The 21,043-nt window shown below is 45.0% G+C and overlaps 1 long non-coding RNA gene across 1 annotated transcript; it reads right to left on the reverse strand.

Annotated features, from left to right (window-relative positions):
* Positions 1 to 468: 468 nt before the first annotated feature.
* Positions 469 to 20,443, reverse strand: LOC144134950 (uncharacterized). The gene is made up of 3 exons (XR_013315319.1): positions 20,390 to 20,443; positions 19,455 to 19,472; positions 469 to 738 (listed from the first exon to the last, which is right to left on the reverse strand). It is a non-coding gene; the product is annotated as an uncharacterized LOC144134950 (long non-coding RNA).
* Between the last annotated feature and the right edge of the window lie 600 nt (positions 20,444 to 21,043).

The following is a 21,043-nucleotide window of genomic DNA, read 5'->3' on the forward strand; positions in this document are numbered from 1 at the left end:
TGCTTTAATATTCAGATAACTGAGCAGGTTTCTTCATCAGTGATATCAATTCTCTCCTTGTTTGTTTTGTTGCGCTCGTTAGGTCAGCCATTTCAAAGGAAACGAGGTTTGTTCTTGGAATTTGATTTGTCTTAATTGTATGTGTGATATTTTTCTCCCTCTAGATTTTTCAAATGACAGTGCCAAGCAAAATTTGATAACCATAACTTAGGCCGTGAAAAAATATTGATGATGACCTAGAACTGTTACGCCAGGATATACGTAACGTAAGGGCGGTGACACCGAGGTTCGTAAGAGTTAATATATGAAAGGCGCGCATTCACTACATGCGCCTTTATTCACGGCTAAGCATTGAGCCGTCGTGGCGGAGTGGTAGCGTGTACGCCTCACACTCCAAAGGCCCCGTTTCGATTTGCAGCCTCGACACATGGTTATTTTTATTCAATGAGTGTGCGGGGGGGGGGGGGACGGTGTTGATCACGTGAGCAGTCGCGTGGTGCGGAGCTCCTGCCGCCGGCGCGGCGCCGTGGGTGGTCACGTGGTCCGTCACACGGTTGGTCACGTGACCAGTCACGTGGTTGCTCACGTTGTGCCGTTTCCATAGGATGCGCAGACCAGCGAGGCTCTGCTCCGGCGTTCCAGCTGTGCGCCGTGTGACGTCACTGCTCCTCGCGCATGCGCAGCACGGCTCTCCAGGAGCCAGGCGAAGCTGCTCAACCTCGGCCAGTGTAGCTTACGCTGCAGAAGATAGCAAGCTTTTACCGACGCTTTCACTGGGGACCTCTCTTCTTCAGAGTGCTACATTATTATTCCGGATGAGTACTTATGGTCGTTGAAAGAGGTGCGAGTTAAACCCTCAAAAAGAAAAAAAAATAAACCGCGGTAGAAAAATGCAACTACGCGCTAGGCGCGTGATCATTCATATTCTTCAAGCGAGTCCTGTGAGCTTACGGCACGGCAAAAATGTCGGATAAAACCCATAAACATATGAATTGCTAGAGGAGTTTATGAGAGGAGTCTCAAAATATTTCTAATGCGCTTAAAATTTTCATATAAATGCATCAAGAAATAGAAAGTTCACTGAAAGCATCGTCTAAGCACGAAGAATTACCGGGAGTTTTTCAAATGTTTTTAAAATTCAGTTATACCATTTTTCATAGTCCTCGTGAGGAGTTTATGGCAATCCCATGAGCCTTATATCTACAATATTTCTTGTTTAACTTTGTTCGCTACTGTGCATAGATAAAACGAACCTTAGAACTATTATGATGAAAGATAACGAGAATCAATTTAAGAAAGAACCAAGCAAATACCATATCTGATGTCCGTTTAAGGGAGTTTGCTTCCAGTAGCAACTTTTTAATCAGTCCCCAACCAACGTTTCTTGTTGTAGGGTATTTTTTACTAAAGGGGGGATATATATGATCAAACAAAGCCCAACAGTGGATCAATGGGGAGAGTGTATAGGGTGGCTGAAAGACCGAGGTTAGGAAGTGGCAGGTGATCGCTGTCGAAGAACACGACCGCGGTGTTTCACTTCCGGCCCTGCTGAAGCGGCGGAAATTGAGCTCTTGTTAAATCTCCTCGACCGGAAAAAGCGATTTATCGACTTTTACTTACTTTAGTTTAACTTCACACAAACTTGATGTAAATTCATTTTTGGTCGAGATTTATTAATTTCCGTCTCGACAGTTGGAAAGGGCCGCCAGCTGCTCAGCTTTAAGCTACACTGAATTTGAGAGGACGTATGTGATTGCGAGACATTTATTCTGGTCCTGGGCTGCAGTTTGATAAAGGGAGGTGGTTCTTAAAGGCGGCAGTATGTTAAGCGTGATCTACTGATATAAATATAAAAATTTTCTGCTGATTTTACTGCTGGGGTGGAGGAGGCACGAGGCAGAGGATCAGTTATTTTCAATGATTCATTTAAGCAGTTTTTAAAAGAGGCGACATGCTTTTACTCTGCACATCGCTTCACTTAGGGAGGCCCTTTGATTGAAGGACAGGTAATGAAAAAGAAAGCAAAGTGGTTGCAAAATTGAAAGCGTAAATTTAGTAGAATTTTTCATGTAATATATTCTAAAGAAGAGCTATAAAATACTAATAGGCTTTTGAAGTTCTGCGTTGAGCGCGAAAAATTAGCCACCGCTGCGGACTCTGCTACTTTCTCGATACACCTTTCCACGCTAGCCCTCTCCTAGTGCAACCGGAGTGCACAGTATATATTTCTTTACTTTTTATGCCCTTACGATGAATCATCAGTACATGACGTCTTGAAAGGCATACCGTCCACAATTGACTCGATAAAAAAACCAATAACTTGCAGTCCAACTGCAACTTACACACACCGGGTGAAATTTCTCGTTTACACTATTCACACGAAACTTCGCTGGAGCTTCATGTAAAAGTACTCAAGAGTATTTCGGTGTGTAAACTGGCAAAAGCTCCAAGTAACATAAAATTAAAACACTGAAGCGCGCCCAGTAGAATAGGAAGTGCTGATGATATGGACGGTAGCTTTTACTGAGGATTGACACTCGTAAGGTCATTAACACTGACGCTTATATACGACACAACTTTTATGAAACAACAATACGTTCGACGCAAAAACTGGACGTTTTGTTGAGCATGGCTTCTTTTCTTACCGCCATAAAAATCAATGATAGCAGATCAAGAAAAAAATGTACCAACCTACTCATTATGGGTGGAAGGTCATCATTTTTTTCAGGCCAGGATCATAAGCATGGCCATCTGTCGTACCATATACTAGTTAAAACTATACATGCAATTCTTACGAACTTGTTCGATTGGGGCAATATTTCCCATCGGCACGTTTTCCAAGTGCCCATAATTTGTAAGCAATGAACGCTCATATGATAACAAATTTGATCAGATATCTCAGCTACATTTCTTTCTAATTTATATATATTCTTCAGACAAATTTCGTACCGCTCCTTATTCTTGTGTTCTTACACCCTCTAATATCTTTCGCTACCTCCGAGGCCCTTTAAAGCTCCTTAAAAAATTAAAGATACTCCTGAAAACCTATGAGTGCTATGCAGACAGTAATGTTATACTGATTAATTCTATTTTAACTGGCCTAATTGGCGCATTATAACGGGCGCAATTCTATTTTCTAAGGCACACTGTAGCGGCAACGCAATAAGTTGTGCGCTCAATCGCACAGGCACTCCGTATACTCAGAGATTTTCCCTCCAAAAAAAAATTTCACCGCTTCAAATGAGTGCCTTCATTTCTCGCCATACTATGCAAGAAAGGCAGTAATGGACGCATATCCATCTCCTTTTCGGTCGACAGCTTAACATAAAAAGCACGACTGTAGAAAATATGAAGAGTTTGCAGCGAAGAGAGGGTATCCTCGATTATCTCATCGTATTTATTATTCTAAGCTAACCTTAAGGCCTAGAAGCACTACAGCACTGTCGTTCTTCAAAGACCAGTTTTAAAAGGCAGTTCACATGTTCGAGCCAGCGACATTATATGAAGGAATTATTTATCCTAATAGATAACTTTATGTAGTCTTATCACTGCAGATACTCTCCCTACGCGCAGCTGTCTGGTTGTCTATTTTTTAATATTTGTGTATTTCTATTTTACGCCACTCCTTTTTACAAGTGAAAAGCTGTGAAAATATTTTCCACCCTTAACAGCGTGCTTCTTGTTTTCCGAAATCATATTTCCTTAAAACCGCAATACTGCCCTCGTTGCATCCAACTTCGAATGCGGTGAACGCCGGCACGCCTTGCCCCAGGGCATTCTTGCATTAAACATCAAAAAGGGCTCTCTATTTGTTATGGCCATCTTCAAACAGAAGGCATAGAACAAGCCGTTGTTTTTGGAATGCAGAGTAAGACGCAGAAAACCGGCGAGTTGCAGCCAAAATTTTTTTCTTAATAAAGAAAGCAAAATTCAGTTTCTTAACACCTTGAATGATTCATGAGATACTCTAGTCGTTATGAGAGGTCTCTGAAATTGAACCAGAGCGCGCTATTCCCGCTATCACCCTTCAATTAAGCTCTGGCTTTCAGCGCCTTCGACATCAAGGGCACCGCGTGGCGCTTTACGCCCTTCTGAAGGTAGTTTGCATAAACAGAACGTCTCGAAACAAGGAAAGAGGTACGCACCGCATTTTTGAAGCTTGTTTTTTTCCCGGATAGATTTGAGCAATGCATCCATGCACGTATGTACGTATGCATTCATGCATGCACCTATACACGTAGGCGCGCGCGCGCGCGCGTGTGTGTGTGTGTGTGTGTGTGTGTGTGTGTGTGTGTGTGTGTGTGTGTGTGTGTGTGTGTGTGTGTGTGTGTGTGTGTGTGTGTGTGTGTGTGTGTGTGTGTGTGTGTGTGTGTGTGTGTGTGTGTGTGCGCGCGCGCGTGCGTGCGTGCGGGCGGGCGGGCGGGTGGGCGGGCGGGCGTGTGCGTGCGTGCTTGCGTGCGTGTGTGTGTGTGTGTGTGTGTGTGTGTGTGTGTGTGTGTGTGTGTGTGTGTGTGTGTGTGTGTGTGTGTGTGTGTGTGTGTGTGTGTGTGTGTGTGTGTGTGTGTGTGTGTGTGTGTGTGTGTGTGTGTGTTCGTGCGTGCGTTCGTTCGTGCGCGCGCGCGCGCGCGCCAGAAGCTCGTATTGGTGCTAATATTAATTCCCGAAGCCAGTTAGAAAAAAGCTCACAATGAACTCGTTCACCATTTTTATTTCACGTACTTGTTCTTTGGGTGAAAACTACCTTACAAGTTTGATTAGGTCCAGAGACGCAGGGCGAAAGAATACACATTTCTTTTCTCGTGCTGAAAGCTAACAACGTTTAATGTACGCTTATATAGGCACGCTAGTATTCTCCGCCACTTTAATTTCGTGATTCTTAAGAGCCTGCTCAGTTTTTCTGTCTCACAATATAAAATATACAATAAAGAGCGAAACGTAGCTCCAACCAGTATGGTTTATGAGAGTCTTGCTAACTGTAGCGCATTATTGTACGATATTTAAATTACGGATTGGTAGTTTATATATTACACTAAGTGAAGCATAGGAACATGTTCAAATTAGAATTACGAGTGAGGCAGTACACGCCGCTCTGGTGGCTGAAATCCAACATTATTTTCTTGTATTTACTGAAATACCAAGTGCACTATGAGCTGTGACAACTTATTACGCTGAATTAATTACCCTTCGAAGCTGCCTGTGCCAACCGTGTTCTTAAGATTGCGCATAACGCACATTTAGAATGGCAGCAGCATTTTGTATTTTTTGATCTTATCACACATCGACTGCAACGTAAACTTTCTCGCGTCGCACAATATTCCCGACAGAGACATTTGTCTAATTTCTTCCTAAGGCATCCTTTGGATAACAGAACAGAATTACTTCTCTATTTCGAAAAAGATAGCGCCTAGCAAAGAAACAACTTTCAGCTTTTCATGCGTTGACTTATGTTTTTCCTGCATCGTCGAATTTAAGTAAATGGCTTTCATGCCTGGTTACAACTTAAAAATTCAATACGACTCTGATTTTTTACACGTAAATATACCTCCCGAACTGAGGACATCTCCCTCTCAACTGCTGCGGTGCGTATATATTGGTCCAACCGACTACTGGGACGTTGGCTAACTTCGCAACCTGCCGGCACGGAGAAGCTCCTCTATATTTTTTTCTGATAGCTTCCCAATAATCACTGATAACGATCACTAAATAAACTCACTGAACGTTTGGCAGCTGGTAGCGCGAGATTCAGCGGCAGCGGCTTGCGGTGTTGAACGTCATTATTCCTTCTTTATTATTTTTCATTCCTGGAACAGTTCGCGTGGCCTAATTACGTTGTATCTTGTGGCGAGAGTGTGACTGGACAAGAGAGTATAGCGAGTTGCCAAGGCGTGTTAAAATGACTTCACGCACGACGCCCTTGCAGGCGGAGGAGTCGGGAGGGCATAGTGCAATGCCATTGCATCGAATCCGTAAATGTAACCTAAGCAGCTGCCCCTGTAGAAAATCCTTTATGGACGCATCTTCAACCAGCCCAAAATAAACCGTGCGCGTTCAAACGTAGAGGCCAACTTTTATGGCTGGTGATGTAAACGCACAATATACGAATTTTTTTTGTGCATTTTATTGTTTTTCTAAGGATGGAGGGATGCTCCAACCTTGAAAATATAATTTACAGGCCACCAGTCGTCGTACGAGTTCATCTTGCGTAAAAGTCGGTTGTAGAATGGATGTACAGAACAGCATCGCCTGCAAACACTGGGGTGTAGCTGACACAACCTTGGGCTTAAGCTAAGCGTAAGATAATACAGTATGCTAAGCGCAAGATGACACTTGATGTATATTGCAGAATCTGAGCTGCGATTCTTAGTGCAAGAGCACTTAAGGCTTTCGTGAACTTACGCTGACTCAATCATGCGGGCAAATCAAGTGCACAGTTTGAAAGTAAGCAACCAACCATGATATCCGACGAAAGCAACAGTTAAAACGTACATTTAATTACAGCAAGAGAGCTCATGAATTAACCAAGCAGACTCAGCGTTTCCGTTAAACAATTATGTTGGTACATATTATGTTACTCATTAGCTTGTCTCAGGCAACACACGCCTTTGCGCTGTATGTCAGCAATATATTGCAAAATGGCATAGCAGTTGACTTAAAACAATGTATATTTATCTCAATAATTAGTTCTGCGCCGTCGGGCTAACAAGAGCGGTGTAAGTTAACTGGTTGTGACCTCGAACTATTCGTGCAGGGTTAGTATGCTTATGTGAAGATGCTGGACATCTTCAAAGACTGACTTTGGCAAACATTCAACTGCGGCTGTAAGCGAAGGCTTCGTAATATTTTGGCACCTATTTGAAATTTACATTATTGTGAGAAGGTAGCAAATGTTCAGAAGGCGACGAGTTTCGGGGAGGGTTAACTGCTCCGATATATTAGATTATTTTGCATATGTAACCCCAAATTATTGCTTCTACTTTCTCTGTTGCTACTCTGTCTTGTTAGCGCACCAAATGCGCATATTTCCAGCCTATACCGGCCAATTTGTCTTCCAAACAGTCCACTCTCACACTGCGCTCAGTTAAGCCAAGCAAGGAAGATATCTCAAGACAGCGACGGTGAGAGCGGAGTCTCCAGCCTGAAAGCAGCACTAGTCCATCGACGCATCCTACTTTAGGAAAATCCGAGAGCCCAACCCAGAAGACTAAACAAAACCTCCCTTTTTTCATATAATGAATGTTTATGCAAATTTAAGCTTGTCCAGCCGCCTAAACAGAAACTATATTTATAACTCGGGGACGCATTACGTTTAAGCTGCTGTATCCAAAGCACCTGCATGACAATGCCCATGGGCATCTGAGGCTAGTGTCGAGGAAAGCACCTGTGGCATTGCAACTGCTCTATAGTTTTAATTCGGCCTTAGAGGGGAAGAACAGAAGCAGGGTGCCTTCTCCTTACCGTCACGCGAAAAGTAAACTTAATTCTTTCCGCCTCTTTCCTTAAAAAAAGACGACATTTAGGAATACATTAGAAACCGTCCCATTTATTGCGATCAGAGAGAGCGAAGCGTAAAACAGGTTTGGTTTTTCCTGCGTTTTTTATATTTTTGTGAGGCAGTTGTGTATCACGCCGTCCTGAGATCCATGTAATGGCCATCCGCATAACTCTAGCGTAAAAAATTACGAGCACAAAAATGGGAGAATCACATACGACCCGGACAAAAGCTGCACTCACAACTGATTTTATTTCGCCAGGAATCGGAAATATAAAGGTTCCGCGAAATAAAATCAGTTGTGAGTGCAGCTTTTGTCCGTGTCGTATGTGTTTCTCCCCTTTTTTGTGCTCGTAATTTTTTACGCTGCAGTTATGTGGAAGCAAAATAACCAACTTGCCCAAAAGCTCGTTTTACTAATGTAATGGCCAGTTCAGAGAATGTCGCGCAAAAATTCAGTTCGTGACGCAGTCTACGCATATATATATGAACTTTCCTTCCCGCCGGCGAAGAAGAACGAGCGTGAGAGCGGCGCGGCTCCCTAAAGCAGTGCGAAGCCGAGTTGACAGAAGAAGGTAAATAATTTTCTACACCTGCATCTGCCTTGCTTAACTGCCCATAATACAGAATTCGGAAACGGACACGCGGCAGCTTCATCCACGTTTTGTAACCGTGGGCAGCGCGGACGTTTCATGTATGACTGCAAGGGTGCCGGAGAAAGCCAGAGCCGCAGTGCGGTAGGCTGTGGAGGCCGTAGTTTCTCTATTTTAGGAGGTGTAAGAGTACAGCCGAAAGAGACCCGCAACTTGAGACGAAATTAACGATAAGCACTGATAGTGTGATGGAGGCACAGCAAATAAATGGCAGATCTTGACGCCTGATCTTCATGAATAAGATCTATTGCTAACACTGGCGATGGTTTTGGCCTTCTAATAAATTCATAAAACTCCAAGAGCGAAAAAAAGGCGGAAATACTTAGCATCCAATGTTTGACTAACCACCTGGAACCGCATTTCGTTATAGTTTAAATGTTGCACAGCTAATGTACATTGTATATCACAGCAAGACGCCAACTTGGTCACCGCGTTTGTTTCCTGTGAGTTTCTCAAAACGAAAACCCACCTCGAGCCCTGGAAGCTGGTCGTCGTCTGCACGTTATACGCTACTTGGTCTTCTGGCTTCTCTTTCGTAGTTGCTTGTATTTTTACAAAAATGAGAACAATTCATTATTAGTTTAGATAAAATGCTGGTGAAAGGATAGTGTGGTTCGTCACAGCTTTATGTGATTTATTTTAGGTGCTGAAATTAAAACACTATGCAACCGGATCTGAGAGGCGCGATGTGGTCTTGTTCCACTCAATTCCGGAATATTATCTTCCATCTCAAATTATTATCAATATGGTTCTTACAGAAATCATGCCAGTTTACGAATATCATTGCAATGTCCCATTGGTGCTCCAAGCATGTTTAATACAAATTTCTAGATAAGCAGGTGGCGCAGTTCATGGCGGGAGTTACATTCGCGCCGGCTTTGCCTTCGCGTGAAGGTTCCAGCGACAGCTCCTTGTTTTCGGCACCTTAAATTTAATGCATTATCACCGAACGCTACGCGCATGTGTACACTTCCTTTTTCAGGTTCTACCATTCAACGAGAAGGACGGCGATCGTTGCGTGCTTAAAGGCTCGTCTGCACTGAAGGGGTTCACAGAAAAGTGCTGCTTAGATTGATTTTCGAGTTGCAATTTTCAACATATACTCCTTTCACATGACAACAACCTCAGAGCACTCTCGCCAATCTGTGCAAAAACATGCAACGAACTACACTTTACGTACACCAAAAAAAAAAACATCGCTGTTAGTCACCCTTCGGTCAACCTCTCGTTCTAAATGAATCACAGACATCACTGCTGAAATCCAAGGATGAGGCAGACGCTTTAATCGCAATATCCAGAAAGTAGAAGATCCAAGTGCGCTGTGCTGGAAACATAAGATGCCCCAAAAAATTAGTTAACCTTTCAGCTTCATTGAATTTAGGCGATTTGTGTCCGGCATTCTGAACGGGAGCAACATGAACTGCAACTGTCGAGCAAAATATTGTGCCGAAATAAAAAGAAGGAAGAAAACAGCAACCCTTATTGACATTAGCAGATTATGTGCTAGGCCTAAAATCTCCATATCCCGCCATTGGCAATTCTTACCATTGGATATGCCCGCCTTAGCCTCAGGACACACGGTTGCGACATAGACGACGCCTCTAGACGTGCTGCTTATTCCGAAGCAAATCCTAAATGAAGACTTGAAATTCACTTGTCTGAGCTGCTGCAGCAGCGGGCGTCTATTGACCAAAGGCCTGGATCTTGTATTTAAATCCCCTACAGCGCCCGCCTGAAGATCTTTGGTCTATGATAAGTAAAAAGATACTACTGTTCTACCAGCAGGCCACCTTGTACGTCCAAACTATCTGTTGTTTACAAGCACGGGGCTACAGTACCATCACACTGCTCCGCATTCGTCCTTGGAAGCGAATCCGCCAGGGATGAGGTCAGGACGATGAATTCACTGGCAAGTGTCGGGGCGGAAATGAAGGCGTATAGCGTTGCTGGGCCCGGCAATCCTTTGCCAGGTCTTTCCATGTCCGGTGCACTGCCCTCCGTAACAGTTTCCCGGTGCCCTTAGTCTGGTCTTCGTCCGGCTCTTGGCGCGTCTAACCACTAAGAAATTATACCGCAGCGAGCAATGGTATTCCGTGGCTGGACACGGTTACTTTCTTCTGGTTCCACAAGAAAGCTGCCCCGGAAAAATTTACAGTTGCGTCATCAGTGATATCACGGAAGCTTGCCTTCGTTTACTTTTCCTGCACGCTGGACCAACAACCGAACAGATGCATCAAAATTGGTAACACAATGTTAATAATAATGTTTCCTCGCACGAGAGAAAAAAAAAACATCAGCAGCAATTTTTATTCCTAGTGATTTTAAGCACTCATTTTTACAATTATCGTCCTTCGGGGTTTGCTTTTTGCCGATGTGAAACGAACAAAAGACACTGCTTCCGGGCAGCATATTTAGGTGGTTCGCATTGTCGTTTTTTTTAACTTGCTATATGCCCCAAAAAAATTTATTTCTGAACCTTTACTTCCGGAATAAAAATGCGATTGCATAAACCTCTTCTGACTTCTGAGGTAACACACCAGTGTTAGTTTGCTGTGCCTTTCCTCTTTGACAGTGTGCTCGAAAGAACAGCTCATGAAATTATGGCTGCTGCATGCTGCGCATCAGAGTATGGTCTTCCTATGTTGTGACTAATTGTTTCCTATTGCACAAAATATAACCCACTATTCTGAAAATGTGCCAGTAGATCGACTGACATAATCTTGCATTATATACTGACTACTGGGTGCGAGCAATGTCATAAATTACAGCACGTTTCTTCCCATGTACGGTGAGAAAGAGGCTTACCTGGCTCTATAAATTTCGAAGGGCAATTTACATTACTTCTTTGTTTTTATCTGGGCTGCCCTTAGTTCTTCCTATCATCTTCACAGTTAAAATCGCAACGGCCTACTCGATAGCCGTCACGCTGTTTGCTATTGATAAACTGCCCACGGGACACTTAGCATCTTTTATTGCGGTTTCTTTTGTGATAGTTACACAATCATATGTGTTTTCCTTGGCAAGCTGAACCTGGTGGCTTGCACAGCATATAAACGAGAAAACAAAAAATTCCGCGCCAGGAAACGAGGCAATATATAGAAAAATTACAGCACTAAAAATAGATACCATCATTACGAGCCAACTTTTTCGTTGTGGTATCTACTGATTAAAAGTTCAAATTCAAACGCTTGAAAATGGTTTCGAGTTTGTTTGCTTTTTGAAAACTAAGGAGCGAACCGTGGAAGGAACAAGTACGTAATGCTCAGCATCTAATTGAGTCTAATTAAAAATCTTCCTGACACTTCCTGATAAAAATTGCCATAACGCATTTCATCGAAAATTTACAGCAATCAAGTTTTCAAGCTTGTCAGAAAGGAAAATTCGTTGTGCCCGACAAGCTTATTCCTTTCTTTGTGTGTGCCTAACCGCATCCGCAGATTACTGTTCAGTCAGTCCAGACTACAAGTGGCTGATTACCTGCTACGAAATCGGTGGTATCGTTATAGTTGTATAAAATCTCTGAGAACAGCTACCAATAGAAAAGATTGGGATTGAATTCGGGCCACTCGTACGTTCATGGTTGCACATCGACATTCAACTTTCTGACAGACCGCAGAGGAAATTATTTCATCTCTGCTTTAGGGGGCAAAACTTTTCCATGAACGCTGATGGAGAAGTCTTGATTCTAAAAGGTGCAGTCATCGTCTAATTCACTGGACACACAACAGCTGCATGTACACCGCAACTGTTCTCAGTGTATGATCTGTATAACGAGCATAATCGCTTGCCTACAACATTCTTGTCGCTCACTCATCTGAAGCAGCTTTGTGTTTTTTGGTGCTTCCACTGCCAAGGTGGCCGCTGCTAGCAGGCTGATGGACGAATAAAGAAAACACTTTGCGCTGCAGTAGATGAAAATGGACTGATAATGATGAGGAATGGAAAAGCTACTTCCGCCAGCCCTTCTGTGACGTGTTCCATGAATTTGATGCAATCACAGAATTCCGCAGAGAAATAATCATTGGGCGCCGCAGCATCCAGACTGTCCGCCGGAGTAAGGTTAAGGCAGATAAATGTTGAAGCCAGCGTAGATCGTTTATTTATAGCCTTCCCAAAAACAATCTTTTTAACTGTTTGTTTGCTACAGCGTTAAACCCGAGGCCAGGCATTAAAGGTCATGACTCTTCACGCGTATCCAGGTAAAGTTGAGGAGAGATAGAGTTGTTACGGAACAACAATTGATATCACAGTGAATGTGAACGGGGTAACAAAAGCGTGCTTCATTTAAGACTAGTTCTATCAAAAGCAGCTTGTGGCCTACTGTGTACTGCACCATGTCTAACCCGCTGCACGAATTCGTGCGTGCTAAGCCGTGTTTTCTTGGCATGCGTAGACACCGAGCGTTGCCAGCAACCGTTTATCAGATGTTTCGTTGCGCTCATCATTCCTGCCATCGCTCATGACAATGGCCATGTGGTCAACGTCAACTTCAACACAACCCCGCGCACCGTTAAGCTTCCTCCGCCACCGAGTGTCCAGTGGTGCCTATAAGGTCTGTGTGCATAGACCTTTTCACATCTCTCTTTTTCGGAGCAGCCATATATACACTGAGGCTGTGCCAGCAGCGTTCTGAATGTCTGATTTCATACAGGCCTCTACGGCGCATGACCAGCAAAGTCTAACGCGCACGCGCGCTCAATCGAGGTGTTAACGTTGAAAAGGTCAATACTTCATGCCGAACATTTTCCTCGTTCGCTCTTTCTCGGCTGCTGCTTGTAAAGGTGCCCTGAGTTCGGTTCATCACGTGTATGCCTTGTCTGCGTTACTCATTTATGAAAGACGCTTTTCCTGTAATGAAGGTGTTCATGTATACACTGAGAATTCAACCCTTGACCTCATCCTGAAAGCAACCCTCATACTTTCGACAGGCATTCACCGCGTTTCTCTACGACTCAGCCCTCTTCGCCGCTTCTTCGCGACGCGCGACTTTGACTTCATTGTATCTGAACGAGGCAGTGATATCGGCAGGTTTATTGCCAGCCGAGATATCCGTACAATTTTCTCTCTATTCTACGTGCTTCTGCGTGCTTGGAAATTGTAAAAGCTTGGCTTTTCACGTCCTGAGGTTTCAAATGCGCTATGGGCGGCTGCGTAGTTGAGGGCTAGTGATTAATGCGAACAATGTCTGATTCTTTAGCTAGCGCATGATGGCACAGCCGGCACCAGTTTTTGCGCTTTCCTTGAGCGGAAATACGGCCATCGCAGCCGAGATGATGTTCTTACGTTTCTCTTCAGAGCATGGCTTGTTTCATTGTGCAAGTAAAACAATGCATGAACGCAGAAAAAGAACAAACGCTTAAAAAAACACTTCGTTCGTTAGTCTCTTTTTCTGTTAGTTCTCTTTCGCGTTAGTATTTTTGCTTTTTGGGACATTTACTGCAGTGGCCTTTAAGCAAAAATGCGAAAATTATTTCAATTCACCGGTCTCAAGGCTTCTTTCTTTGCCTGCAGAGACGGATTCAAGAGCACGTAATCAATAGTGGAATATGGAGCACGGAATTCAAAGAAATTTAGAAATACTCCTGAACAGCCTCCTATAGTGGTAATCGGTCAACACTGTTGAAGCGACAAAAGCGGAGCAGTGTGGTACCGTCCAACTGCAATTACGCAACAGAATTAAGTCAACTTGGCAATGGTAAGGGCTTTTGTTTCTTTGCACAGAGCTGTGCCTTTGGGTCGAGTAAACAGTGATCATACCCAACAATTCGGGACAACTAATTTTTCAACAGGAAATAGCTTATGAGCTCGATTTTTTTCATATATCAAAATTTAAACTATACCCATTAATATATCTGTACATGTCTCCTCAACGGGCTCGCATTTTTTACTATTACTGCTATTTATTTTGCTACTGTCAAATCGTTCCTATTGGTTTTCTAAGAGTGTCTTCACTATTAGATAAAAGCCATGGAAAAGCCTTAAAAGAAAGATTTTGCTACGGGTTTGAAGAATGAATGATTAGATTCAATATTTCCACAACCGCACCTTACAGTATTTCAATCTTCAAAACATTTGTTTATGAAGGCTGAACTTGTAAAATACTAGAGACGGTCCTAAAAGAAACTTACAGTGGCCGCTAAATCGAACAAGGATAAGGTAAGCAGAAATACTAACCCTTCTCTAAAAACACTATCACGCCTATATGGAATTAAAAAGAGAGTCTGGCGCACTAGTGCTCTAGACCTTTCTAGTGCGCTAGAGCAGAACTAACTCCATGTTTGATAATTCCTGCTTAGAGTGCAGAAACTTTAAAAAGACATTTTGGAGGCAGCCGAGTTGCCAGAGGCGCTGACTGCGAATTCAAAGGCGTCTGTTTATAATTTTGTCTACGCACGGAAAGCCGACATTCTACGGAAAAGCAGAGGTGTAAAGGTAGCCATTCAACTATGCCTGCATTAAAACAATCCTCATAAATTTTTCGCAGCTTATAGTCTGCTCTCAATTAATAGTTTTCAGCGAAACTAAATATGAATTTTGTGTAAGTGACGTGCAGTTGGAGTCAACAGGAATATTGCCATTCCACTTGGTATTGACGACCCACAAGAGCAAGTTCATTAGGCCAATTTTTTCGAATTAATAAATGAGTTCGAGACAGCAAACTTAACTCCATGAATGAAAGAATGCGAGGACAAGCGTAAGCAAAGCTTCAGTTATTACTGACACAACGAAAAGAAGTGTCAATTTTTTCTTCTTAATTAATTATACACCTTTTTGAGAGTGTGCGCTTGTGCAGGAAAAACATATGTTTTGCTGTCTTCATTCGAATGCCATTGTTGTAATCAATACGTTGGTTATTCTACTGGAAAAAATGCCCAGCATTTATTCAATAGCTGCGCGCAAACAGAAAAAAACATCTGAAGAAAGCACTGACCTGACGCTCGCGCGAGATTAAGCCTCTGGCTATGGTGAGCACAAGCGCCCGAGGCCACTTCGCAGGAATTGTACCTTAATTGGGCCGGTCTCAACGACTCCGCGAGCGGCTCGTCGCCGGCAAGGCGTAGTATGGAGAGACTTGCTCCGCGGGAACCACACCTTGAGCACAATAATGTAGACGGAGTTCTTAAGCACTTCTCATGCTCAGACAGATCGCCGAGCCCCCGCCAAAATTTCAAGCGCAGCTGCACCATATAAGCATAAAATTTTGGCCTCCTGTTCACTGGATCAGTGGGAACAGGTTTAGTTGGCACCATAGAATGCGACGACAACAGGTTTCTCAAGAAAATGTGTACACACGTTTTCTTCGCCAGGTTCTAAGTTAATGGCACAAGATTTATGTCCAAAGCTAAGGAATCCACTGCCATCCCCAGAACGCACGCTGCGCCAACAAATGCTGTCCAGATTGCTTCGGCTGCTGGTATGTTCACTGTGTCTTCTTGAAAAAATAGGACCAAAGCGTTGTCGACGTCGCCGAAGTCCCTTTGTACAAGTTTCAAGTGATCGCGCAATTGAAGATCTGTCGCAGACGCACGGTACTTGATTAAAGTTGCCCTTCCCTTCTCACAGAAAAGCATGGTTCGCCAGCATACAGGGGGACCACGCTGATATACCGGAGGATGTTTGAGCACTTTAAGGCCCGTTGTCCAAAGCACGCTGGTGGCTACGTGATAGAGGCTGGGTGGTCTCTGGAAGGTCGCACGGCTGAATGCGCTGCTGCGTAGAGTCTTGGTGCTGTTCGCTGGGAGCACGTCTTTGCCAGCGGGCTGGAATAAACGTCTCCCTTGAAGTCTTCCCTTACATGTGGTGGAGGTGCTCCTTGGATCCCCCGTATCCTCTTTCCCCACTTCTCGCTGGAGCTGCGTTCCGGTCGTCGCTTGTGTACTCTCGCCGTCATGCCTCAAGAGGAGAACGCCGAAGGCCCGGGTTCCTCCCGCTCGCCCTCTGCTGCTCCCGCAACTTGGACCGTGAGCAGCCGTCAACGCGACCCCCAGATGTTTGCCGGCCTCCGCGGCGACGACGTGGATGACTGGCTTGACCACTGCGACCGCGTGAGTTCGTTCAACCGCTGGGACGATTCCCTTAAACTCCTGAATGTGTCATTTTATTTAACTCACGTTGCACGGACATGGTTCTTAAAGCATGAGACGGATATTCCCGACTGGACAAGTTTCAAGCAGCAGTTGCGACAGATTTTTGGCTCTCCGGCTGTTCGATCTGAAGTCGCTAAGAAGAAGCTTGCTGACCGCATCCAGCGCCCTGCCGAGTCGTGCACTTTCTATGTTGAGGATGTACTTGCGCTCTGCCGCCGTGTCAATGACACCATGACCGAGGCTGACCGTGTTCACCACGTCCTGAAGGGTATCGGCTCTCTGGCGTTGAATGCCCTTGCCGTCCAAAACCCTACTACCGTCGATGATATCATCGCGACCTGTCAACGCCTCGATCAGCTGCAATCTATCCTTTTAAGTGAACACTTCTACGAGTCGGCCGCCACTGAACTGCACACAGACGTCAGCAACATCGGCCTCGGTGCCGTCCTTGTGCAGTGGCAGGATGGTCTCGAACGCGTAATCGCATACGCGAGCCGCACCTTGTCCCGATCTGAGGCAAACTATTCCTCCACCAAAAAAAAAATGCCTGGCCGTTGTGTGTGCAGTGACCAAATTCCGCCCATACTTATATGGCCGCCCTTTCACGGTCGTCAGCGACCACCACTCGCTCTGCTGGCTGCCGAACCTCAAAGATCCCTCGGGACGGCTTGCACGCTGGAGCCTTCGACTTCAGGAATTCGATGTCACCATTGTCTATAAGTCTCGAAGGAAGCACAGTGATGCCGACTGTTTGTCTCGCGCTCCTATCGAGGACCCCCGAGCTGACCCCGACGACAATTCAGTTTTTCTTTGCGCCATCTCCACGTCCGTTCTGATTCAACACCAAAGAGACGACAGTGAGCTACGGCCCCTCGTTGAGTATCTTGAAGGAAGCGCTCAGTCTCCCCCACGAATCTTCTCACGCGGACTGTCGACGTTCTGTTTACGCGACGGCATCCTGCATAACAAAACAAACAGCCCGACAGAAGATGTGTATCTGCTCGTCGTGCCTACGGCTCTTCGCGACGAAGTCCTGCAGGCGTGCCATGATGAGGCATTCTGGTCACCTTTGTTTTTGTCTTACTTTGGCACGAATACGGCAAAAGTACTACTGGCCCAGGGTTGCTGCAGTTGTGAAGCATTACGTAAGAACTTGCCGCGAGTGCCAGCGTCGCAAGACGCCGCCGACTAAGCCAGCCGGCCTACTGCAGCCTATTGATCCGCCTCAGGTCCCCTTCCATCAAGTCGGCATGGGCTTACTCGGCAAATTTCCGGTGTCCTCACTGGGTAACCGTTACATTGTGGTCGCCACCGACTACCTCAGCCGATACTGTGAAACTAAACCTCTTCCCCGTGTTACCGCTGACGAAATTGCGAACTTTTGTATCCAAAACATTCTGCTTCGTCACGGTGCACCCACCATCGTTTTAACCGACAGGGAAACAGCGTTCACCTCGGTCCTCACGCAGGAGGTTATGCGCCTGAGCGGCAGCTGTCACCGGAAGACAACCGCCTATCCCCATCAAACCAACGGCCTCACCGAATGGCTCAACAAGACGATCGCCGACCTGATTTCCATGTATGTCAATGCGGACCACCGGAACTGGGACGCCATACTCCCTTACGTCACATTTGCCTATAATACTGCAGTACAGGAAACGAGACGCTTCACTCATTTTCGTTTAGTACATGGTCGCGAAGCCAAAACCATGCTGGATGCAGTGCTGTTTCCAGCTAGCACTACCTGCTCTGATATGGGTGCTGCCCAATTTGTTCGTTACGTTGAGGCCGCCCGCCAACTAGCTAGAGAGCGCATCCGGCAACAGAAAGTTCTCGACGCTCGGCGCTATAACCTCCGCCACCGAAATGTGCTTTACCAGCCCGGCGAACAAGTTTGGGCGTGGAGCCCAATCCGTATGCGTGGGCGCTCCGAAAAGCGTATACGGCAATATTTTGGCCCCTACGAGGTACTCCGCCAAGTCAGTGAGGTGAACTATGAAGTTCTCCCCCGGGGAACAGTTCGCTCCTCTAGACGGCCGACCCCCGAAGTCGTCCATGTAGCACGGATGAAGCCGTACCACGCCCGCTAGCTCTTCAGGCGTGTCTACACCAGCCGCCGGAACATTCGCCGTCCCTTGCCTTCCTGCTTCTCATTGTTGCGGCACCGAGATGTTGCCCTTCAGAGAGGGGGAGTAATGCCACAGTACCAATGAATCCAGTGGCGCCATACTGCGGCCGAACTGTTTTAGATAGGACTTGCCGTGCCTTGCGCAATCTAGGGGTTAGAGGTTTTTATCTTCTTCCTCGCTCGAGCTCCTCGCTGCCTTGCACGCTCAAGACGTTTAATTAAACCTGGTTTGAATGCTTCGACCGTTTATCAGTTACAATAGCAAGCCTTGCCACAACCAACTTGTGCACTTTGAATGATAAGGTGTCCAATGTAACCTTCCAGGCCAAATTACTATCAGTGCCCGCGGTTTGTCATGGCTTCTGCCATACAGTATGTAGAAGTTTTCATGCTAAAGACAGCAGAGCGATACGTTCGCAACCACAGAGTGATCAGCGACATTTGGGCCATAACTGTAACGCTCTACCTACTTGTACCAGACAACGCTTCCTCAACCAAACATCCTTTTGAAAACTCGCCCTCGCTATGTGCTGCTGTCACCATCAAATATGAGCCTGAAATAATTCGAGACTTCATCTGCGCTTACCACCGTTCTCAAGTATTATTAATCCTTTATTTGCAACAAAAAGCAGATAGGTTACAACGACAAACCGATATCGTCTTAGGGCTCTTCTTTCCTAAATGTGGTGTGTGACTATTCACACACAGTTCACTAGTGCACATTTTCATTTTGGTGCTAATTGTTTTTTCAAAGTCTATTGGTAGTCTCCATAAAATTTTTTACAGCATGCCAAATGCTAATGGCGCCGAAAACAGGCCGGTATTTTGCATGATGCGATGCAGAATGATAGTGGGGTAGGTCTCCATTTCAAACAAAAAGTGGTGGTTTGTGGAAAGCTGCTTTAATGCATAGAGTGCACTATAGTGAACCTAGCAAGCACCACCAGGAACCATTTTTGAAAATCAAATAATGCCTCGCCCCCCCCCCCCCTCTCTTCCTTCCACCCATTTCCAAAGCAGAATATAAACCTAACGGTTGTTCGTTTTTGTAAGCGCTGTTCTAAAGTCGATGCCATGAGCGGCATAGTTAAGCTTACTTGACAGGTCTCGGCCTCCTGTTGGAAAAAGAAAAAACTATATGCAAACGTTCGTCGTCTCCAGTATCAACGCAATCCTGGCAACCATGAAGTTGAGCTGCAACACACAGTTCTTAATCCGGCATTCAGATTAATCGACGCGTTCGCACTTAGGGTGCACCGTGGGCGCAGAAACATCAGCGCCATTCCAAAAAAAAATAAAAACCATTAGAGAGCAATATTAGCTGTTCAGTTTCGGTTTTGAACTCTGGAGAAAGTTAGGAGTTGTGACTTTGTGCGCAGCTTCGTACAGTGAAAAAGGTTTCACCCGCAAAAAACTAAGCGAATCCGTCACCGGCGGCGAATCGCAGTGGTGCTGCTCGCTAGGCATCGATTTCAGATGCGTAGTCGCTGTCCAAGCAGCACAGATAATCGGCCCAGTATTGTAAATGAATGGTTCCACTCTGGTACTTCGTAGACCCGGCCTTTCCAATGCATTTCGAACGTTGGAGTGATTAGCTGCGCTGCCGGGGTGCAGGCATTCAGGTTATAAAAGGATAAGAAATAAAGCATATTGGGGCCCATCACAGGGAGGGCTCTTGCTTATTTAGAGCACTGCGAACGCACAACAATAGGGCAATTGGAAGCCATTAGCAACCCTTAATTTGACCTTAATTCATGTCCGCTACAGGCGTGTCGAGTGAGAACTAAGGTATGAAAGCAAGACAAAGCGGCGCACATTTGCTGTGCCTAAGTATATCTGGCTCTAAACATTCCTCAGAGAACCTTCTCCCTAGTAGCACATGTACTCTTTCTCGCTCTCATTTACACGTTTTCTGCGACAAAAATAAAAAACAGTCTTCATACAACTATCCTCTTCTTTGGTTTAGTCCCACTGAATATTATGATTTTTGAAAGCGTCGATTTAAAACAGAATAAAGAAATTTTCCTCTTACCTGATGGTTCCGGGATGATGGGGTAAGTTCTATTAGTACGGCGCTTATCTCCCTCTGAATATAAAAAAGAAGCAAAGTATAGAAAGTCATACTACGCATTGCCATCAGTCACGTCACAATGGTACCAGCTCGCGATGTGACTGTCACTGGGTCGTGTGATTCACTAAACCTCTTTACGCGTGAGCATAGTGCCATTACGCAAAATGCCGCCCATTCCAGTTGACACCGCCACTGGTGTCACATTGCGTGAGCTGCCTTTCAACTTCATGTAGCAGTTAACTAACCGCCATGGCGAACCTTGATTCCATTTTCGATCATATAGCAATTGCCCTTGCAGGTACCTGTTGTGTCATCTCCGTTTTTATTTTTGTTGTTCGAACAAAACCAACAGTATCTTTACTGAAAGTTTCCATAAGGCGAGTCCGATAATCTCACATGTTTCCAAAAGCATTATATTCCCGCAGTATGCAGTTTGTGGAGTCAGTGAATACTTTTTTGGAATGCGCGTATAAAAACTTACTGACTCCATATGACGTCATCCACATTTTATGAGTGTTTTATGGAAGTCTTATAGAAAGTTTATAGACTCCGTACAGGGGCGCAGGAATTTTTATATATTTTTCTATATCATGTGGACTCCATATTCCCATCATT

The sequence above is a fragment of the Amblyomma americanum genome, chromosome 5, assembly GCF_052857255.1.
Source record: "Amblyomma americanum isolate KBUSLIRL-KWMA chromosome 5, ASM5285725v1, whole genome shotgun sequence".
In the NCBI taxonomy this organism is placed as follows: domain Eukaryota; kingdom Metazoa; phylum Arthropoda; class Arachnida; order Ixodida; family Ixodidae; genus Amblyomma; species Amblyomma americanum.